We start from the raw sequence: 23,956 nt of genomic DNA on the forward strand, positions 1-23,956 counted from the left end.
CATGAGAGTGCATGCTTTGATACTATGGTTGCTAGCATGTTCTGAAAGTGCTTGCAACACAAAAAGCAGAAGCTAAGTTTTTTTTTTTTTTTTTTTTTTTTTTAAAAAGGCCTGCATAGACCACTGTTCTCAACAGCCCATGCAGGTCTTTGATTATTGGCTCTTGACATATTGGTTAAGAACTCACTCTCCAAAAGGTTTTGTGTTCTCTGACTGCTAATAAAATGCTAATGCAAGATCTTCAAAATAATTGCATCCATTAGAGTTAATGGACAGATTAAAGCCCTCCTCCAGTAGCCTCATAAATATGCCATAGTTTACAAGAAAAAATGTTTGCTTTCCAAGGCACAGTAGGAATAATATCTGACTGCTGCCACTCTTAATGGACATATATACATTCTCAACCTGTGTCCTGTAAATCTCATTTTGCCTGGGATTATAACCAATGGAGATGATCATATATTGGACTCCGGAGGAAGCCTTTACAATGCTGCTTGTGTTTTGAATGGGCCTTGTCGACAAGCCTGAGCAAATCTACAAGTGCCTGGCTGCAGTGAATATGCTAATGCTAATCCCACAGCTCCTAAGATGCAGCGTCATCATGGAGTACTCTCCTGTAATCTCGCTGAGATAGGCTCACCAGCCCTATTAGCTCAGGCTAACCTGTCCCACGTGGACAAAAGATAGCTTTTATTGGGTGCATTTTTAAGGCTTAATATTTCACCCAGTGTTGCTGAGTTCCCTTAAAATCTCATTTCCTTCCAAGAGGAAAATACCCAAGAATTTGCAAAAAAATGGATATGCTTTTCTTGCCAGAGATCATTTTTCACCACCCAGACTGGACAGTTGCTTTGAGACAGCAAACTGGAATGTGAGAGCCGGCTTCCTCTGAAAGATTTTTGACAGGTACAGCAGTTCTTTTATTACCCCTGCTTTAAAATTGAGACTCGATGAACTACTTTATCAGTGAATACGCATAGACGGTGCCATCTTTGATCTATGGCGTGAAGTGTAGGTGAAGATGCTGGTGTGAGAGCTCTGTAGACGGGCTGTTGATCCCTGTGATGTGCGGTAGCATCCCAGCTACAGCAAATACAAAATGTTCCTCAGTAGTACATTTTAATGAGTCCTTCATACCTTCCTAAATAATTCTCTTTACAGCAACAGACTCTTGAGTGTATCGACTTATTAAATCCTGTTTTTAGCAGCTCTGTTATGTCATTTTGTAGTTATTTTTTGTAGTAATATGAGGTATACATTTAAAGAGAGTTTAGATCTCAGCTGGAAACAAATTAGGGCAGAGCCAACACTCATAAGTAATTTCACTCCTGTGTTTGAAAGCGATGCATTTGTCATGAATGGTACATATGTGTTATTAATGCAAATATAGATACGAGTTTACTTCACCTGATTGAGAAATGAGAGTCATAAGGGAGAGAGAGAGAGGGAAAGAGGGAGGCATTCTTCCAAAATGTCTCATTGCGTCATACATTATTGAAGCAGCTTTTGAATAATGCAAAGCTTTGATATTGATCCCAGGGCTTGCTGTTGCTGCAGTCTGAGGAACAGAGAGAAAGAGGAAGAGAGTGAAGAAGAGAGGGAATAGGGGAGGAAAGAGTGAGAGTAGACAGAGAGTGAAAGATTGGCACGGGAGAAAGAAAGAAAGAAAGAAAGAAAGAAAGAAAGAAAGAAAGAAAGGGGGTTAATTACAAAGTCAGGAGATAAGGAAAGATTCAGAAACACATGGTGTGGGACAGGAGTACATTCTGTATTTCCAAGTGCTGTTTGGAAGAAACAGTTTTCATGAATACAAATTGTGCATGGGAGAGGTCAGAAGTTACCTCAGAGGTAGGAAAAAAGGCATAAGAAGTTACTTCAGAGAGAACTGAGAGGGAGGCGAGGCTGAGGAAGCGTAACATCAGCACTGTGGGACCAATGCTTTCTTGCTCAACACATCAATGGACGGCATCCCCTCAGGGCCAAACAGAATCTAGTCCTGGTCTTGCAGGGGCAACGCATCAGACCTTGGCAGCACTCATCTAACATCCACTGACGACATTGTTGAGTGTTCGCACTTTATTTTGCCGAGTCCAGTTTTACACACAACAACATCCGCCATTTATCAGAATGTCCCTATTTTGATCTCCAAATGGCCCAGATTGAGTGTTTTTCATTATTTAAGATGAAGGTTAGATAGTTATGACATTTTTTTGTGCCTTTGTGTTACTCTAGCCAGTGTGGAGCAATACTAATGCTGCTGCTCATTCTGAAGCTAGAGCTGACACAGTGTTGCACAGCATCGGTCTCCTAATCTGTTCCTTTCCATCGTCATTGATCAAATGAGCACATCCAGGTTGGGTAGCAGTGAAACAACCTCAGACTGAGAGGGAATTTGAATTTGAATTATGTCCTCTCTCCAGTCACTTCAATTACACCTGTTATTTACCAAGGGCAGGAAGCTGCATATCTTCCCTGCAAACTACACTGTGCATTTGTATACGTGTGATGAATAATAGGCCTATGTTTAGATCTGTAGCACATAAATTGCTTCCATCTCAAGATGCTGTTTTGTTGCCATGCAAAAGGAAAATCTGTTTCCTAAGCTGAATCTGCAGCCTTGTCTAACCAGGGACCTGGCAACCCTTTCTCGGCTAATCTGATTGGCAGGGAGCTTAAGAGGCGTGGCAGAAAAGTAGGGGGGTGCGGCTACATCCCACTGTTGAATGGGCTGCTGTGATCATAGCAGCTGATGCCTCTTCCTCCAATGACAATGCAGAGATGAAGAGGAGAGACAGATGAGGTGTGTGTGTATGTGTGTGTGTTGACATTTTGCTGAAACAGAATGGCAACTGGTGCTGTGTTCACCAAATAGATGTCTGATGTGGAGCTTTGCTGTCTCACGTTCACACAGACACACACAGACACACACACACACACACAGACACACACACAGACACACAGACAGACACACAGAAACACAGACACACACACACACACACACACACACACACACGACACACAGATAGAAAAACATGTGACATGTAACAGCCTACATAAAAACACAGTCCTGCACAGACACAAAACATGACAGTATGTCTCTGTATTAATGCCACCATGACAAATTCATATATCTTACTTTTAGGTTGGTGGCTGGAGTGATTGTGATTCACATCAGCACATTGGCCCTATGAGGCATTATATTGCAGGCTACACTATGTGGCACGCTGTTAACCATCATTAACATGACCCAAACATGAATATTAAAACCCCCTCTTAAACTCTATATAGCTCCCTTCGGCTCAGGTTAACAGATATACACGAGTTTGCTTCTTGCCTAATGCTTATATTACTGTAATGTTTCCTAATGCTTATATTACTGTAATGATTCTTATAATGCATTCAATAGTGAGTTTATAGTGACCCATTCATCCTAAATGGTATTTTTTAAATCTCCCATTTCATCACGATAATATTCTTATAATATTATTGCAACGTGTTAGTGGTACTCAGTAGTGAATTTATAGTAAAAATCTACTGTTTTAATCAATTGCTGTTGTATTTTTTCCTTTCTTTAGTGGGAATTGTATTTTGGCCTGTAATTAGTTACTTAAAGTTTAGCTGTGATATTTCTATAGTATCCTAACTATATTGCAGAGTGACAGCAGTTCTTCTTTGTGAGGGCTGTGATGAGATGTGGTGCAAAATCCCCCCCAACCCCCCACCCCCACCAACCCCCACCCCACTCACACACGCGGGCCTGTTCTCTCTCCGCTTACAAAAGCAGTCCATCCACCCACATGCATACTCACCGCCCTGGCAGTGAATGAGTTACTACTGGTGCAGTGTGTGAGCCTCTTGCGCCCCTCCCTGGTTGGACCGCACGCCGCTGACTGCTGGCTGCAGACGGATGTTGCCGCATCCCGGTGCGCTGCGCTCCGCCACCAGGCTGCGTCCCTCTCTCCAAATGTGCCAAGTCCCCTCCTATATCCTTCTATCTCCGCCTGACGCACACACACCCACCGCCAACGCTCCTTCTCTGGTTTTCTAGACACACAACTCTTCGGCAAAGTGGCTCATCACCCACAACGGTACGTAAACTGTTTATGAAAAACCGTGACTGATATGTGATGTTTTTTTGACAGCGACGGTAGGTTGCAGGGATGGGATGCTATGGAACGACTGCTGCGTATTTTGCCTGTTTCCATCCTTATTCTGAGCTGTGATTTTTTTTTTTTTTTTTTTTTTTTTTTTTTGCGTGGTCTCTTCTTCGCATAGACATGCCGCTCTCCTACTCAGACGACTGCGTGTCAGTCGTTTTTAGTCTTTTAGCCTGTTTTTCGTGCTCATAGACTGCGTATAATAGCATCCATCAACATTTACCTTATGCGCAGATCTTAGACGGGGCGTTACGGGAGAAGAGTGTCTGGGAGAAATTAGGGCATGAGACAGCATAAACTCGTTAAAGAATCAGTGCTCTTAAATCTACCTTGGCAAAACGGCAGGCACGGAAGGTTCAGTCGGCGGATATAGTCAGTCTTTATCCAGTGTAAAGGGATTAATGCAGGTGATAGAGCTAGGTGCGTATTCAACCTGTTTTCTAGGCGAAACGCTATAGAGATCAATAAAGAATGTAGAGACTTGACAGAAATGAATGCAGTCTGTGGCGAACAGACTACGTGCTTTCGCGGTCAATGCAGTAAAACATAAAGCCAAATAATCAGTTGAAAACTTGATAAACATCAGCAGCAGGCTTGGCTCTTAGTTGAAGAGTCTGTTTTGTAACTGTAAGGTTAAAGATTGGATCCTCCACAACAGTTTGTATGTCCATGAGCAAGGCACTGAACCCGCTGAACCCTCTGTACCTGCCCAGTCATTGTGAGTTGATACAGTTATATGCCTTGACTGTAGGTTATGTAGATGACTGCCCCAACCACCCCCTTAAAAACTGATTTGATGCTGTTATCAATGGTTTGCACGCAGGTAAGGTAATGAGACGACCTTGGCATACCAGCTGTAATTTTTGCGCGAGGATGACAAAAGACTGTGCCGGCTCCCAATGGAGTGTGCAAAGAGAGAATGGAGACTGGCAGTGTCTGTGCGTGTGTCTCTCTCTCTGTGTGTGTGTGTGGGTGTGTTTGTATTTAGGTGGTGGGTGGGAGGGTCTGGGGAGACTGGGGACGCTTTTCTGTCCACAAAACAGCCAGCCACTCTTTGTTCACTAAAGCAGATTACTGTGCATATGATGATTCATTTGTGCTGAAGATATTGCTGTTGCCATTGCAGTTGCACCAGCCTTGCCTGTGTGTGTGCGTACGTGCGTGTTTGTGTCAGTGGTGTGTTGTGAGATGACTATTGATGCCAAAAAAACCAAGAAGAGCTGTTGTTTTTTTTAGTATTAGTCAGTATTCATCCTGTGATACTGTGTTATAATCAACTAATAAGTCTGCTCCAGTTTCCTGTAAAATCTGTTAGGGCTCATTGGCTTCAGTGACTCAGCGAAAGGCTGTTTGACCCAAGCAGTGTATGTGTATGTATGTGTGTGTGTGTGTGTGTGTGGATTGAATAACTGATCTAATTGAGTGCATGTCTGAGTGGGGGATTATTTTTCCTCTTTGATATCAACCATGATAGCCTGCATGCATGGCTGTATCTACATAATTACTTTGCTGCATTTCAGTCCCAACTTTAATTTGATAGTAAAAATGAGCCATCAACTCTACTATAATCATGTGTCATGAAAGATTTCCTCTGATGCACAACTTGAGGTTTGTTGTTCTGGGATGTTAAACAGCACCAGCATACTTTATGAGGTTGTCAGTGCTATCTTGCTCCCTAATGGGAAAAAGCAGACTGCTGCAGATGGACAAGAGTACTACTCAAGATATATTAAAAATCCAATTAATTATGTCCAATCCTACTGAACATTTATACTTTCAAATGAAGTGAATGGTGTTTTTGGAGTGAAGGCATTTTACCTGCCTATGTTTAAATGGGCTTCAATCTTATTTGAAAGGGGTCTTCGCCAGTCATTAGCTGTGCATGCATTTCTTGCGTTAGCTGTGGTTTAGTGTAGGTTCATTTTAGCCTATGTGATTTTCTATTTATACTCAAGGAGCATGCATGTGTGTTAATTTGAATTTGTGCCAGGACTAATGCATCTTATCTTCATGCCTATGTCTTGGGGTTACCTTGACCAGAACCTGGGTTTCCTAGGAATGAGCATTGCCAGGCTACTCAGGGCTAACACATGTTTAGCCTACCTATCTGGCCTGCCAGTGATTCAACAATGAGTAGTTAGACCAAGAGTGCTTAGTCACTTTTTGACATTTGCCACCCACGATGCCGTCCACACATCCTACACTGACTCTAGAGGAATACATAGTTTCTACCGGAACTTGGGGAAGAGGCAACAGATAATGATGTGGACTGGAAGAAATGCAATGCTGCAGAGAGCTTGTCTCGCAGTTTTAGAAATATAATGGGGCATTCTCTGTAGGAATTTGCCTGTATAGTTGCAATTAGTCTTAATTTGGACGCAGTGTTTCAGGGTTTTAGATGCCAAGTAGAAGTATTACTGGTCTTATTTACTAAAAGTTTGTGGCGGCACTAATGGCATTCTGTGCGTAAGAAGTCAATTCTGATTTATCAACTAGCACAGATTGATTTTGCAAGTGGAATTGAAGGTTGACAACAGAGTACAAACATTCAGTGCATTAGAACTGATGAATATGTATTTTAAGGTGTGTCAGCCAGAGAGAGCAAAAATGAAGGAGGGGTTTGCTCTAATTATTATAATAGCTCCTTGCGCGTGATTTACTAAAGCAAAAAAAAAAAAAAAAAAATGAGCCCACTATTAACCACCCAGTGAAAGCATGAAAATTGTTTTTAAATCTACCAGCAGCCTACGTAGGCTTGTTTTTCTAAAGTTAATTCATGTCACATGACTGATTAATTAGAGGTTGGGATTACATTACATTAATGCATTACCCAGTTCCAATATATTTCATTTAATTTCATAAGGTGATTGAGCATGCATTTTGTACTCCTCTCAGTTGTGACCTCTGGCCAGGTGTGGTAGGTGTATCAGTGCATGAGTGATACAGTTTATTTTTGTCTTGACTTTTTCATGGATGGGTTATTTTAAGATAAAATTTACATTAGAAATTCTGTGTAATACCTTTAATATATGTTTGAACAGGAAGAACTAGCAATATTAAATATTAATTGGATATTTAGAATTTAATTGATTAAAATTCTTAGATAGATAGATAAAATTTGTTTTATACTTGATAACAGGAAAGATGTGCATCCTGCAACCATATTTAAGTAGTGTCTGGTATTCCAATTGGCTAATTTCGCTAAAATGTCAGCAGTTAGTGAATAAATCGCTCAATCGGTACAAGGTACACCCTTTATTTATTTATTTATTTTTACCTCATGTAGCTGGATTGCACCTGCCTTAGTAAATCAGGGGGCAAGTCTGTAAAACAACAAAAAAGTCTAAATTCATTTTGAAATCCTCTTGGATCAGTTTGTTTTATATCAAAATCTTAATGGATTTCTGGACCAGAGAAGCTTTTGATAATCACAGAGGGATTGCTGATGCAGGTTTAGACTTCCTTTCAAGCCTTTAGGCTTTCTTTTTATCCGGAACATTGTCTAGTTTTTCAGTTAATCTAAAGGTTTAGAGAAGCAGACCTCATATCGCAAAGTTTAAATGCCCAGAGGGTCTGGGTGGAGAGAGTGAATGAATGATCTTATCTTCATTAGCAGCTTCTACTAAAGTTCCACTGAATGAGGTACCTAAGCTCCAAGTCCTAGAGAGGAGCTGCTCAGAGGCCAATTATTGGTCATTGATTTATGCTACTCTGCTGGAAGAGTAATGCTGCAAGGAGGATGTTGCTGTAAATTAGATTGTGTATCTGAAACCGTCACTGGATAAAAGTGGTTAAAAAACATTACAATCCCACTTGTATTTGACACTTTTGTCAAAAGCAACAAAATTATTGGTCAAATTAGAGCAAACATAATGGCTTTAGAAAAATGTCTCTTTGAAAGACAGTGAATCAATGTTTTTGCTATGATAAAATGTCCCCAAAACAATGTTGTTAATGCTGCGTCCTGCACCACCAGAACTGTGTTGTTCAATAAGGTGATTATAACATAATACTTTATTGATCCCAGAGGGGAAATTCTGTGTTCTCTTAGCTCTCTCCACAGGGAGGCCAGAGGTCAGGGTCAGATCGTGGGGTTTCACATTTTGCTCTTCAGCAAGGTGGTTGTTTGCTGACATGGAGACTCCAGTTCAAATGTAAAATCTTTACTCAAACAGAGGACACAGGTAAACCAAAACCGAAATTTAATGTACTGTAAAATGCTGCTCCTACATGAATCCACCAAGCAAACACTGCAAGTCATTGGAGAGAAACTGGCAGGCGGGTCAAGTCTGGTGGTTGAGCTCATCCTGTTACAATCGCAACCCTAATTCAAGGACATCGGTGATTAACGCAATTGTTGCACATATTTAATTTGTCAACAAGGCTCAAATGCTTGGATTTAAATTGCGAGCTCTTATACTTGGGAAGGTGCTTATTTGTTAAGCTGCAGGAATTTGGGATTGGGTTGGAGACAATGTACCACTCTCACCCACAGATTAGCCGCTGGCCCTCTTAATACAGCAGAGAGGAGGCGAGTGTCTGGGGACAAGGATCAAATGATAGGGCAGAAACCTCATTTAGAGTGCGTGTATTGATTAAGTCATAGAAGCACGCAAACACACTGACGGACACATATACTATCTTGTGCTCCTGGAGTCATACAGCATGCACACATCTAATCCAATTTATTGTGGTTAAATGGCTTAACCACTGACCATTACACGCCACCTCAAAGCCCCCAGCGTTCTCCCAAGACCACTTGGCAGAACCTGAGATTCAGACCACTGTGATTGTTGACATACTTCATTAGGCTGTCTTATTAAAGAATTAGCCCTCTGTTATGTCACTGGGTAAATGCTCATTTGGAGGCATTAGATAGTTTTCCAATTAGTGACCGACTTAATTATGTAAATGCAGTCGGAGAGCACCTCTTAAATCGGCTTGAGCTAGTTTCTCTTGAATACCAACTGGACCTTGAGCTATACTTCTCATTCAGGGAGTAAGTTAACGGACCTGTTGTTTCTTGGGTAATATAGTTACTTATTTTAGCATGTAACAAAAGTCCTCTAACCGGCTAATTTGGCTTTAGTCCACAGTTTTACTACTATTACCACCATTGCACTGATGACAGTCTCACCAAACAGTGTTAAGTAAGTAAATCTTTATTTATAGTGCACCTTTTGAAACTGTAATTACTGAATTACATAAATAATCTGCTGTACAGTAAAAAAATAGTAATGAAAGAGTGCATAGTGCAGTAGTCCACATTATTCAGAGAAAGGTCTTAGCTTGTTTAAAATATTCAGCCAGGATCACTTGTTATGGAACTGGGGAGCTTGTTCCAGTATGCAGAAAATGCACAGTCACCTCTGGATTTCATGTTCTTCTTTTTGGATGGGAAGAAGCCCTTGATTAGAAGACATATGAGGTCTTGCTGGTGCTAGTGAGATAGGTAGTTCACTTAACATAAGGGGAAAGACCATGCAAAGCCTCGTATGTATTTTGAAATCAACTCAGCAAGTTGATTTCAAAATCATATCTCAAGAGATATGAGAACAACCTGCTGTCTTAGTCACTACCCTCATGGCTGCATTTTGAACTGTCTATTTAACAAACAATGGAAGTTTGACTATGGGTAGCAGTAGTGTGATTACTGATGTGATATGATGGCATGATTGCCAAGGGATCTTGGTTGGAGGTTGTTCACTTTTTCATACCTGTCTTACACTGCAAAGCTTACAAATGCTGAGATTTGCTTTTCACAGACCCAGCAGGGTATCCAAGTGGTTAGAGAGTCAATCTATAACTGGAAAATCACAGATATGATCCCGGCAATCATCATCAGCTGTCTTTCCTGCCTGTTCACTCTGAATCAGGGCGTCATAAATGCCTAAACATAGCTCAGGAACACTTGTTGCACTGTAGGATGTCCTGTGAGAAAATATCGCGCCAAACTAGACCGCCTTCAATACTATTTGGATAAGATTTGACAAGCCCGGATCATTCTTACCAGTTAAAATAATTGCACATTTGTCACAAATATATAATTTCAATGCAGTTTTGTTAGGTACTGTGTTAAACAACTATTTAGACCTCACCCTTATTACAAACTCCACAACATCTCAAGATCTGTTAGTAAGAGAGCAAAGGGAGACTGATTTAGATTTAGGAGATACAGAGTTTAAAATTGAAATGTGCACACATAATGACAAATTTATTTATTTATTTTTTTTTTAATGTTAAGTTTAAGTTTCTGTTAACGTCATCATTCAGGCAGTGAAGATACAGAAGTGCAGGTGCTCCTGCGTTGTGTTGTGCAACGTAACACGAGCCAGTCAGGATGCTCTTAGACTCAGAGCCGTTGTTGGGCTTTGATTTGATTGGCTCACATCCAGAGAGTGTCCCGTGGTCAGCGGGCACAAACTCAAGCCTGAGAACAGCCAAAAACCAAAGACTGAATATAACCAAGGCTTTCAAATGTTATTGTCTTAAAAGCTTACTAGCCAGTGTGGCTTATGGTTCTTTAAGATTTATCCACCAGAGATGAATTATACTTGCTTTTTGCTCTTGGTGGTTTGGATGATTTCAGACCCTGGTTATGGTGTATTTGCATATATATTGCATTTTTTGGCGTTTTGCCTACAACCATCCAAAGTGACTTACAGCAGTAGATCCTTTGATCTCCAACATAACAAGCAACTAACAGACAGAATTGGCTTGGAGTGATAAATAAGTTTAAGGATAAATCGGGCTGATATGGACCCTTTATTAAATATCAAATATTGTCCAGACAGTGTCGCCAAAAAGCAATACAACTGAGGTTCCTCTTTGACCACAGCTACATACACTTTTTAATTCATTTAATTGTTATTATTTTTTCTTTTTATTTGTCCTTCATTTAAAAGCCTAAGGCATCCTTGAGACCAGTGGCTCACGGTTGGGTTATTATTACGGGTGTCAGTGGAGAGATTTAGTGTCTTGTGGTGTACCTGCTGTTTCAGAGGCATCCCACCCTGTTGAGACCTAACTTATGAGTGATTGGTAGTAATTTGGCGGCATGGCAAAGGTTACTTTTAAAAATATTGAACACTCTGAGGAAGTATTGACTATCAGCAACTTGAGTCTCAATACTGGGAATAAGAGTCACTAATTAGATCTATTAGAATCACTAAGATCCGGGTCACAGCAGCATGCCACTGGCGCATTATTTGCCACCACAGTTATTCCTGTGTCAGCTGGATTACCTATGTATATAAGGAAGGGGTAGTTATGTAAAGAAGAACTAGGCAGAAATAACCATCACCAATGTGCAAAAAAGGAAGAGGTCTGTGTCTTGTGTCTTAAATCTGTGAACAGAGTTAACAAGACAAAGGAGCAGTATGGAAACAGAATCGGTACTAAGCTGAGAGTCTCAGGACTCGTCGACAACAATGGAGGGGAAGGAGGGGAGGTTCTGGCTCGGAGAATGCAGCAGTGAGCAGTCTTTGCAGTGTTTCGCTTCGCACCTCCCTGTTTGCTGTGCTGCTCGAGCCAGCTCTCCCTGCTGCTGGAGCGTGTGTGTGTGTGTGTGTGTGTGTGTGTGTGTGTGTGTGTGTGTGTGAGGTAGAGCGGGAGAAAGAGACACAGTGTACAGACAGACTGAGAACAGACAGTGTGTTTGTGTGTGCATGTGTATGTGTGTATGAATCTGTCTGAATTATATTAATGTGAAAAAGACCGTTTCAGAACTGTGCAGCAAATTCTATCCCTGCTAAAACCCCATGCTGAGATAACAAACCCTGTTTTTCGGGAAGGAAACGGAGTCGCCAGGTGTGGAAGCTGTTGAGCTGTGGATATCTCTGCTTCATTCTGCCTGATGAGCTCTCTGTCTTTCTCTGCAGATGCTTTCCCTGACGCTGCTTTAAAACAGCACCGAGAAGATATATATTTTTTTTTTTTTTTTTTTTTTTTAATCCAGTGCAGCCTAGATAGATCCCACCATTCTGCCATACTCATCCAGCAATCAGAGGATCAGACCCAATCATATACAGAGTTAAAAATTAGATGTTGTCCTTTTGATGTAAATCTAGCTGTAGGTGTCACACTGTTAAATCTCTTGCTCTTGCTTTTTTTCTATAGCCTGGGGGTTATAGAGCAGAAATAGAGAGGGATATTGAAATATCAACAGAAAGAGAGCAAGGGGCATCAGTATGCAGCCTTTTTGAAAATGAGAGAAAGAGGGAAGAGAGTGAGAGCTACAAAAGCTACACAAAGATTCAGAATGACAAAACAAGGAGATCTTACATCAAGCAAGGCAAAAAAAAAAAATAGGGAGAGAGAGAGAGAGAGGGAGAGAGAAAGAGGGAGTGAGAGAGAGAAAGAAAGAGAGAGAGAGAGAGAGAGAGAGAGGGGCGGGGGGAGAGAGAGCGTCAGGAACAGAATAAAAGACCAAATAAAAGCGAGAGGCAGAGAAAGACAGACTGCCTGACAAACATATTGAACAAAGGCAGAACTGCAGAATGAGATGGAGAGACAGGTAGAGAGACAGAGAGGCAGGCAGCATGACAAACAGGGCCAGAGACAGCAGTCACAGCGCAGACAGGCAGTTCATGCTGATGGTAGCCATATTGGACTGGGGCGAGGAGGTGATGCCTCAGTGTCTACCGCCGTTCCCCTCTGATGGTGCAGAGCAGCAGTAAACATTGATCCCTCCATCAGGGCTGTTCCCAGAACTCGCCGACCCCCGCCCTGCGCTCCCCTGCCCCGTTCTCTCTACCTCTACCTCCCCACCCCTCCTTCCCTCTCTCTCTCTGTTCTCTGTGATCTGCTGACAGGGACGCCACCCTGCATCCAATTTGCCTTGGACTTCGGCAAGCCAAGCAGTCTGAGATATCTGTTTGCAGTGTGAATGTGAAAGTGGATGAAGCTGAAACCTGTGGTATTTGCTTTTACTTTGCTTTTACTTTGAGATTTGATGCCAAAAGTGAAATACACACTAAACCATATTAAAAATACAGCTATTGCCAATGAAGCTTATATTTCTGGGCCTAATTTGTTGTTTGGTGATTTTTTTTTTTTAATTCCTGTGGGTAACTGGCCAAACATGGACAATGAGCATGAGAAAACTGTAGTTCAGCTACAATGAAGTTTAATAGCTTTCTGAAACATCAGTGATAAACAGGTTTTATTGTCAGTCCTTCAGAATTAAAGAGCAAAGGCTTCTTTCTGGACTCACTATGACAAATCCATTGCAGAGAAGGCAGAGATACTCTCATTCAACTCTCATTCAATGTAGCCACAAGACATGTTGCTGTTTTACCTTGCTGTTGAAATCACTATTGCTCTGTGGCATTATGAAAGAAATCACCAACCTATTGGAAGTAGATAAGGCAGGCTAAGAGAAAGTGAGTGCATGAAAAAAGTAACTACTGAAATGTACTGAACATCAGAAATCAACGTCTTTGTGTTAGAGGGAGGATTCAGGGCAGGATTTTTCTTTTAAGAGTTCTGAAGTGCAGCCCCTGTGACTGAGAACCAGTGGTTAAAATTGATCCAAGGAGTCTCAGAAGTAATGTTTCATTGGCTCCTGTGTACTTTGTTGTGTTGTGCAGCTTGAAGGGATCATGGGCAGTGAGCAGTCATCAGACCAGTCATGGACAAGAGATGCTGTCTGCGAAGATAAATTATATAGCTTAACCCAAGGACCCGTACCTTGCTGAACATCGCAGCTTTGAGAGTGCGCAGCAACCAGGAGATGCAAATTAGAAGGGATACAATAATGAGTAGTGAGTGTCCATGGAAACCTGTCCTTTATGTGACCCTGATCTTATATGAAATCATTTCTTCAGTTTGTTGCTTTAAATGATAAAGTTGAGACCGATTCTTCTGCACCAGCAGAAATACTGTACTGTACAGAGCTCTGATTCCAAAATGGTGTATTTCATCTTTGGGGAAAAAAATGAAGCCATCGTAAGTTCTGACAGGCCATGTTATCAGTGACAGCACAGGAGCTCAGCTGACTACGACCACCAACATTTTGACAGCTGATTGCTTAGTTTCCAGTCTGACAGACTCTAACCATCATTGCCAGCATATAATCAGTTTCCCACCTACACCCCAGCTCCACCTTCAAATTGAATTTCTTCTGAAGGTTTGAGCAAAGTCTTTTTTGTCTTAGAAACCTGGCTAAATTCCAGGTTGACAAGACACTGATGTCCTATTTTAGAAGTAGTTTATTCAGTTTATGATCATGATACCCACTCCCATGTGTAAAGTCAAACAAATATGAGCACTCATTTTTTCCTTTTTCCATAGCTTTGATCAATTTGCAATAAATTGTTAGGGTACCTATGGCCCTTTGTCTATCTAATGTTTTTTTTAATCTTCCAAAATGTTTTATTTCATGATGAGATTTATTTAATGTCTGATTTTACCTGCTGTTGGTCATATTCTCTTATATTTATTGCAACTTGTAACTTCCAAAAGTATTGATTATCTGTATTGTATCATATCAGTGCCATAGCTTTGTCCCACAGGCTTTAGCTCCAAAGCCTGTGGGACAAAGGCTCCAATACAATTGTGCGTTTGTTATGACATAATAAACTTTGATGATACTGATCCTGGCAGAAATGTTTTGCCGTGATTAAAAACCTCTAAGGGTCTAAAAATCATTTTGTACACCAAGATCTTAGAATAACCTAAACCAGTAGTCTTCATTAGTTCCTAGATTTTGATTAGGGTTGTGTTAGAATCAGAATTACATTTTCACTTCGTTGGCATCTCATTTTTCCATGCAACTCTTGAAATCACTCATGTAGGCGTTTAAATTTGCCAGTAGAACAGTGCATTCAAAAACACCTGCCATGCCAAGTGGGAAATCTATAGCTCTGAAATAAGCCCCTGCATGTGTTTTAGTTTCGGGATCAGCATCTAAGTCATCATCGTTATCCAAAGCAGTGTGTCTATGGAGCTGTTGTTCCCACTAAGCTGTTATTACCAAGCAACCAGTCAGTAACCCCAACCTGCATGCTGGCAGTTTTCAAATCCACCTTAAGCTGAGAGTAAATCCCAGAGGTCCACCACATCTCACCCAGAAGTTGCTACAGAAAAAGGCCCACATAACAACCTATTCTACAGCCAATTTAACACCCAGTGACTTCTGAATGGCATTTGTTTTCCACTTCCCATTCCCATTTTCTCTTTCTGATTGTTCCAATATCTACTGAAATGGGATGGACACTGCTAAAATGAGGGTTTTTTTGTTTTTGTTTTTGTTTTTGTTTTTGTTTTTTTTTTTTAAGAGTGGGAAAGCTTCTTCTTTGCCTCTGTCTCTTGCAGCGCGCTGGCTTTTCCCACCTTGAAGGAGTCGATCTCTTGTCATTGTGTGAAGGAAGGTCACGATGGCAGGGTTATTTTTCATAGCTGTTGTCTCTCTTGCCTGTATGTGTTTGACCCAGAGACCCTGTCTCGTGTCCATCACCATGATGAATGGGATGCCCCTGCTCAACGACATATTGCTGACAGCCAGTGTATAATCATTACACCACTCTCCTGACACCTCAAGACCTGAGCAATGAAGATGAGAGATGTCCTGCTTAAAATGGTCTTGGTGTGTGTGTATGTGTGTGTGGCTGTATTGGTATATGTCTGTGCCTGTGTAAGTGGGCTGTATTATGCGTGGATGCATGTTTCTGCATATATGTACTGCATGTCGATGTCTCATAATGATAAACAAGCGGCTGAGCAGATCTACAGTGTATGTAAAACATCCAATATGCTGTGTATATCAGCTCTATGCGCAAAATTATGGGTGCAGTTTGAATCCAATTACGTTACTCAACGTTTACGTCCTCTGGGCTTGTGAACTGCAGAAATGTGTGAATGTGATTTTTTTATTGGGATACTTTTTTTTTTTTTTAGCTGTGATCCTAGTTTTTCTTGCGTAATCATCTAGCTCAACAACATCTTGTGCTAGATACGGAAGTATGAAAGTAAGAGGCCCATTACTGCCGGTATTTATATTGTAAGACAGCGTGGGGAGATGTTTGTGGTGGCCTGAAAAGATGGTCTGACACATTTCAGTGTGATGTTTTGGCAGCGTGTTGTGTGTGTGTGTGTTTCTGTGTGTCTGTGTGCTATTTGAACTTAGACTGCTTTCAGCGCCTCTTTAGGCCTTTGGAGGGTGGGAGCAGTACGAGGGGGGGCCACCAGCGGTGATATCATAGTTGGCACACAGTGGTCTGGCCTCTAAGAGACGATGACACTTTGCCAATATCCTACTGTTGCCCTTTTCAGACGGTAGCTCTAACTGCATTGTCATGCCTCTCCTTACTCTCTCAGAGCGGTCAGGCCGCCTCTCTGCCTGTCTGCCTATGTGTCAGTTTCTTTCAGTGTCACTTCTACTTATGTTCTTTTTATTCCTTATCTCTTTTTTTATTATTCAAATTTATCTCTAAAGATCTCTCAACAAAATGGCATGAAGAAGTGCAATTTAAAAACAGTCACACTTTTAAGACTTCACTGAATTCTTGGTTTGGATCACCCTGAACTGAAGAAGTGCTAACCCAATCTAAAACAATTTTATTAGACTGGGTTTCAGTAAAGAGTTGTAGTATCCTTTGGTCTGTGTTTCCCAGTGTTTTACGTCCTACCAAAACTACAGCTCTGGAAGAAATAATGAATCCTTGTAATTTACTGTCATGAAAATCATCAAATTTAGAGATATTAGATATTGGTTTACTGTAAAGTAGCAGCTATCAGGACCCTCAGTGCAGTGCATCACCATGGCAGTCTGCAGCAACACAGACTGAATGACAGACATGCAAAAGGAGCTCAGAGGCCCCTCAAGGAGGGGAAGGAAAAGAAGAGATTGGACCGGCTGGCATGGCGGGAGTTAAGATTGACTGTAAGTTGCGCTGAAGAAAAAGGTCTTTAGTCTGGCCTTAAATACAGAGATACTTACATACTAAAATACCAAACAATCTGAATTTTTCATCTTAAGTTCCTTGCCCTCTGCCCTCTCTTCTTCTTCCTTCCATTGATTTCTTCCCTTTAATGTGTAAAGTATGGCCATGGCAGCACTAATACTTGAATCTGGTGGTGAACCAGATGAAAAGTTCTGAAAACTTGATAAGTTAGTAAAGTACTTTTATATCAGTTTAGCAAATATGCTTTTCTCTCATCTCCTTATTCATATGGAAATACATGATAATGCCTTATATGCTGATAATGAGTTGCAGCTCTTTTAGAAATTATTTGAAGTAGCAAGAACAAAGTTTTGAACTTTTGTGGCTTAAAATTATATTTCATTATAACCATCATGTTGCCTTTAAAATAGATAAAGCGGGATGCAAAGAGACTGTATTTTACAACTTCTTTATTTGTGATCAAACTTTTAGGAAACATTGCTGACAAAATTTAGTGAATCCCTAGGTTTAGGTGAAGACTAATACAAAAAGTTTCTTTTAAGGATTTATAAGTTTTATGTGTTGCCTTGGATGCATTTTTTCTAATGCATTTAAAAAAAAAAAAAAAAAAAAAAAAATTAAACCAGATAGAATTAACTTTATTTTAAAGGATTGTGGAGAATTTGCTAGCAAAGACTTGGGCACCCAGTCAGCCATTAAAGCAACAATATATTGTTGACTTTATTAGAGTGCTATTAGGCAGAATTACATTGTAGTTGAATACCTGTTGAAATGTACTCAAGGTGCTGTGCATCAAAGTTAGGAATCACTTAGAATGTGAAATGAGATTAAGCAAATGTGATTATTTATGTATATAATGTGTATGTCGTTTGCTTTTGTAAATATAATTACGCCATTTTTAGAGTTTCCCCACAATATGCACATTTACTTTTGGATAACTCAAGATCCCATTTTAGTAATCCAACATGTTTTGTACAATGCTTTTTAATTCTCTTTGATAAGTGCAAATATAGTTTAGAAACATGAAAATCTGGCATGATGTGGATAGATATGTTTTTTTCTTCTTCTAGGATGAGGTCTGAGACCATTGCCTTGCTGTTGTTGGAATAGAGGCTTTAACTGGCTTAGCAGCCCAATCATTCAGTGCTGCCAAATCACAGGACTAGGATTAGCATCAGGAATTAAGACATCTGTTTCCTGTAGCTGTTTTGACCCAGGGAAAGTGATTTTGGGTCAACACACACTCAAGTTTCTCACTAGGATACTAGTGCTTTGAATCCCGAGACCTTCTAGGAAAACTGCGATGAGAAGGGAAAGTTAGAAAGTCTTCCTTTGTTAGCTGGACTTCGTTATCTTGTTTTAGTATAATTCTACGTCATAATTGATAATCCCAGTAAAAACATAAGAGTATTTCAGCATATTTTACAGTTGCAGAGGTGTTTGTGGTCTGCACTGCAGACTGCAAAAATGACTCAGCAATCATGTGCTGCTTTTAGCCATAAACAAAAAGTTAGACTTCTAGCTCTGATTCATAACTTCAGTGATGGGAGAAGATGTGGTGGTGAAATTGGCATGGAGACTGTTGCCTGCTCTCCTCTTGCTCCTTTAATTTTCCAGCCCACTTCACACCACTTTATCAATAAACCCAGACAATAGAAGTCAGTCCCAGGATGGGAATGAGCTCACATTAAGCAAATGAGATTAGGAACGTTATGACAATTCACGTCTGCCTCTTTCAACCTTTGTTGTTCTGATGTGTTTTGCAAAGATGAAGCCCGGGGCATTGGTTCAACTTTGTTAACTTGCTCATTATTTAAATTCATCTGATTTGATTGTGAACTTTCAAATGAGATCAAGACTTGAGGTTCATCAAGAGGGCACTGAGCAGTTTTGCAGTTGAGGTTTGGTGGGTGGCATCATGGCAGACTATCATCTACCGCCAAGCTTGATGAGGTTAAATTTAGAACAAGTTGTCGGCTTTCCCTGTCTTTCTGGCACTAGATTTATGACATGTATATTTGAGTGAGGAGCTGTCCATGGTACTAAAATCCCTTTCAGCACTGTTGTGCTGTATGACAAACTGACAACTCACTGAGCCTAAGCTCCAAAACACTGATATCTTACTGAACATTAGAGATCAATTCATTTTTAGTTTACACAATTTGGAGCCTTCATTCAGAATAGTGTATTCTATACAGTGAATGTAAGAGCCATTTTATGGGAAATAATTGCCATACTTTGAAATTTGACCCCCCCCCCCCCCTTTCCTCAGTTGACAGATTTGAAAATGAATTGACCCCAACCCTGATTAAGTTTTATTCAGTGCAATGTTTGAGTCCATCTCCCAAGTCCTAGCTAATACTTGAAATTTTTTACCTGTTGTCTTTAAATTCCTTGAACCCTCCTCTCACTCCCCCGTGCTGCTGTGAATGTGGAGCATGCTATCTGGAGCAGTGCAGTGGCTGGGCCTCGGTCGATCAGTGCTCTGTTTTAGTCGCCTTTTAACAGAGCGTTCTCGTTTTGGGAGTTCAGACATGGATATTTATATCAAGCAGGTCAGCTGAGGAAGAGCTGGAATGAGGAGTAACACCGAGTTCTGTCTGAAAAAATGACCTTCCTTCCTTTGGGCCTCAGAGTTATGAACAGAGTCATGCAAGGATTGAGAAGGAGTGAGGAGTTCATCTCCCGAGATTCTTAAGTCAACCGACTGAAGCAGGGCAGAGGTAATCCAATGTCTACATCGCCACTGAAGTTGTTTCTGTTAAGAAAATGGATCAGTGAAGATGTTTGCTCTTGGTTTACCCTGGTGCTCCTTGTGAATTATGCATTATTGAAAGTGTCTGTCACTTTGTAAAGAACCACATGATTTTATCAGACATAAGGTCTTCCCAGCACAAAGGCAAATCTTTGAGATCAAGTTAAAGTTTACAACTTTACAATCTTTTAGCATGGTATGTTACATGGTACATAAGCACAGTTAATACAAAGATGAAAGAGACTGATGTGTGTGACACATCAGTCTATTTTATCTTTCTATGGAAGGTCTCGTGGGGCATTCAAAAAGATTTTTCATTCATGCATTTAATGGAAAGTCTTGTGGATTGAATGACCTAGACAGTCTACTGCATCAGTGTCAGTATTAGAGATTTACTTCATGCTCAGTGGTTGTTGCCAAACAGTTTTTAAATCAAAATTCAGTATCTAGTTGCAGGGGGAGGTAGGCGTTTTTCTTCTTAAAGTCAGTCACCATGTCTTTTGTTTTGGATACAATGAGGTACAGAAATGCATCACCACTCCACAAGCGCTCACAATGATATGCTAATAACACCTTGCGTTGCTTTGATCTCTAGAATTGCAGGCACAGTATCAAGCTAGGAAGGCAACTGATATGATAAGACACTAAGTCTACTTAAGATTTATTTAGCTGACATAGAAAGCAGGGAACCAGCAAGAGAAATAAACCCTTTGCAGAAATGAGAGCTGCTCTCAGATTGTGTAAGCAGGAATTCAGCCACTGCGAACATTTTCTGGAGTCTTGTTAGGTTCTTTATAAGCTGCAGCTCCTCAAAACGCCTTTTGGTTGGTTGTCACTTTTCATGACGGGATGATGCTCTCTCCCTGTGTCTGGGATGCCAGTGAGGAAAGCCAGAGGGATGAATAGATGAGGGCATCTTGGCTGAACATTTCGCTCTTCAAAAGGACTATTTAAACAAACACATTTAAGCTGAGGAACAGATGCTGGCCTGCCGAAGGAGGCCTTCACTTCTCACTGCTGATATCTCAGTGGATGCTGTATGCTCTTGAAGGCTGACTTGCATTACTCGATGATAATTTGAAATAACAGTCTATTTATTACATTTCACACAGCACAAGGTTAAAAGATTTTACAATCATTGATATCTCTTCTCTCTGTGGTACAATGGCAGACTTTTTTTTTTTTTTTTTTAAAATATAAATACCATCTTAGCCTTGGTGCAACTTCTTTACCCAACACTCACAGTGTTATCTAACAGGGTAACCTACATACTGTTCTGCTAAAGCTTACATGTAAATGCTTAATATTAAAAAAAGAAAAAAAAAAAAAAAACTGCTTGAAAATTTCTTGAAATGTCTACAGTTCCAAGTTACCACCAATCTCTTGTACATTGTGGATCAGACATAAAAGTAATACTGGATGAACTTGAATGTCTTTTGGAGGATTTAATTCAGGCCTTTCTTCTGAACACTATTTTGTGGGATTCCCAAAAGCATACTGTGATCCACAATTTAGTTTCTCATACATACACACTTGTTCACATTCTAACCTTGAAGATACTGAACAGATAGAAAAAAAAAAAAATTCAGTGAAAGGCTGGACTCCAAGGAATGGAGATTTATTTAATAAAGGTGTGTGTAACAGTGTAGAAATAAGTCAGTTTCAGCCCTGACTTACTGTAGGTCAATGAATAATCAATCAGTCTTGGACAATGGAAAAAACTTCCTTTAAGTTGAATACATTTGTCAGGTTTTTACAGGACACGTTTCTCTCATTACTTAGAACCAGAAATCATTCAGTTGATGTTGGCTCAAGGTTGGCTATTTGAATAAAGCACTTATGCACAGGACATTTGAGAATCTTTTACAGAAAATGATCCTGTTACCTTGATGGGAAATCAATGGTGCAAATTCTTATCCTTGTGTTAAAAAAAGACTACAATTATAAATTAATAATAAAAACTAATCATCAGCTCTGATTAATTCCACCTGAATCTATCTCCTTTTTTTGGATCCATTTAAATGTTATACAGTGGAAACAGCTTACAGTGATCATGTTTACAATGATCATGCCCTTATATGGATCAAAAAGCTGGGGACAGATTCATTCTTATACAAATGCTGTTTAAATAATTTGCTTACTGTAATCAAGTAGTCCTCTGACAGTGTTTGTTTCAGGTCTTTTGTCACATGAAAATATCAGATTTTTTATTTTATTCTTAATGGCATACACTTAAACCACTGCCAAGCTGTTGCGTAGTATTTGCGCTGCTGACATTCTATCCTGCCTGTGAGGAAATGTAATTTCCTGCATTTAGTAAAATATCCTTTCTACTAAACTACATACTACATTACTCTTACCCTGAGCCCATTTACAGTATGTATGAAAACAAAATCATGAAACTGAACCTTTAACTTTATTTGCATCAGTGTCACACATTCCTGCTCATTAGCTGTGAACCTGATCTTAGAGAACTCCAGCGTCTTGTGCGACTGACAATCTGTTCAGACAGTTGGCATCATTGTTGTTGTTTCTGACCACCAGGGGAACAGTGCGGCATTCCAGGCTGACTTAGAGTCTTTGTTGTTGTAGTATCACATTGTACCAGTCTGCAGTGTCAGCGAGCAGTCACCCTGCAGGCAGCGAAGAGCAGCAGCTAATGCAGTCTCTTGTCCTCTCTTTCACCTGAGAAAGCACATCAGGAGGGCAAAGGGACATGCTGTCCCTCTGGGCCTCACTACTTCCTCTCTCTTACCTCTGATAGTGAAATAACAAATTCATACCATAGCTGAATGACATGACGGTTTGTGTATTCTCCGGTGTCTCAATCGATGATGCTGCCCCAGTGTTGTGAAGACCTCTCCTGGCATCGGAAGTATCAACACAAACTTGCAAATCATCCCTCACAGCTTAGTCATGGTGCTGCGAAAGCGGACATATCTGTGGGCAGATTTGCTGAAGTGTTTGAACTATGCCAACTGCTGTCCCAGCATGCTCTTGTGAACAGCGTTGTCTTATCTTTTAATCTCTGCACCTCACTTGCTTCATGCAGCGGTCAGTTGACTGAATTTTCCTTTTTTCTGTATGACAGTGGTGACGGTAAAGCTGCAATGCGTCTCCCAGAAAAAAACATTGGGCAGGTCAGTGTAATATGAGTGTCAGCCCGTTGCCATGGCAACATTAATTGAGTTAGTCTGCCTAAGTGATGGTTTCTGAATGTTTCTGAAAGTGTTTCAGGCAGTTTATATACTGCAATCTGGATCTGCATTTACTTTAATAGTAAGCGCTGGTTTTATTCCCTTTGGTTTTCTCATTTCTTAATTTAATGCACTTGCATTCATGTAATTTGTTTTGTAACACGATAATCTGCAAAATCTGTGTTATTTTTTTGTTTTATTGACTTTATCTTTGGTGCTATGCTTCCTCTATTTATTCCAAACTGCTCTTAATGTTGCTGCTGCTGGAAAAACTAAAAAGCATCACTTCCTGTGCGGCAGAGAGGTTTTCTTGAGAAAAACCTACCAGATCAGCAAATGTAAAAGCTTCTATGGCGTGGCTATGAATTGAATCACTATTATGTTATATCAGTTGGTGATAGAGAGCAGCAAAATGGGCATTCATTTATATGGAAATTTCACAGATGGTTACTTTAAATCTTGTGGTTGTCATGCTGAATCAGAGGAAAATGAACTACATAATGAAACATATAATGAATCAGTTCAGCTCATGCTCTTTCATCAGCAGTGCACTGTTAGTGCCAGCTAGCCCATCTAAGTGTAAGCATATAAATATCAGTGTTTGCAGATAAAAGCATAGTATATGACTGTGATCACTGGCTGTAATACAGCTGCTCTGCGATACAACAGCTAATTATACAATGCTCCTTTTCTCTTTTTTGAGTCGAATGACTGAAAGTAGCCACACGAAGATGGTCTGGGCTACAAGTACTGCACTGATCAACTTATTTGCATAAAGGATGAGTCATACCAAAAAGAACTTTTTTTGTTTTGCTGTAAAGGTTCAAATGAAATTACATCACTTTCAATGTGAATTTTATTTCAACCACTCTGTGCTTTATGCATCATTATCCTGTATTAATACAGAGCAGTTGAGTCTGTTTACATCATAGAGGTCTATCA

The 23,956-nt window shown here is 40.3% G+C and overlaps 1 protein-coding gene across 1 annotated transcript in view; it reads left to right on the plus strand.

Moving 5' to 3' along the window:
* Positions 1-877: 877 nt before the first annotated feature.
* The window catches only part of map1ab (microtubule-associated protein 1Ab), a 44,026-nt gene continuing 20,947 nt past the window's right edge, over positions 878-23,956 (plus strand). The window contains 1 exon segment of the mRNA XM_030053201.1: positions 878-906. The gene's annotated coding sequence lies outside the window, so the exon portion shown is untranslated.

This window comes from Myripristis murdjan, chromosome 6 (genome assembly GCF_902150065.1).
Source record: "Myripristis murdjan chromosome 6, fMyrMur1.1, whole genome shotgun sequence".
Classification (NCBI taxonomy): domain Eukaryota; kingdom Metazoa; phylum Chordata; class Actinopteri; order Holocentriformes; family Holocentridae; genus Myripristis; species Myripristis murdjan.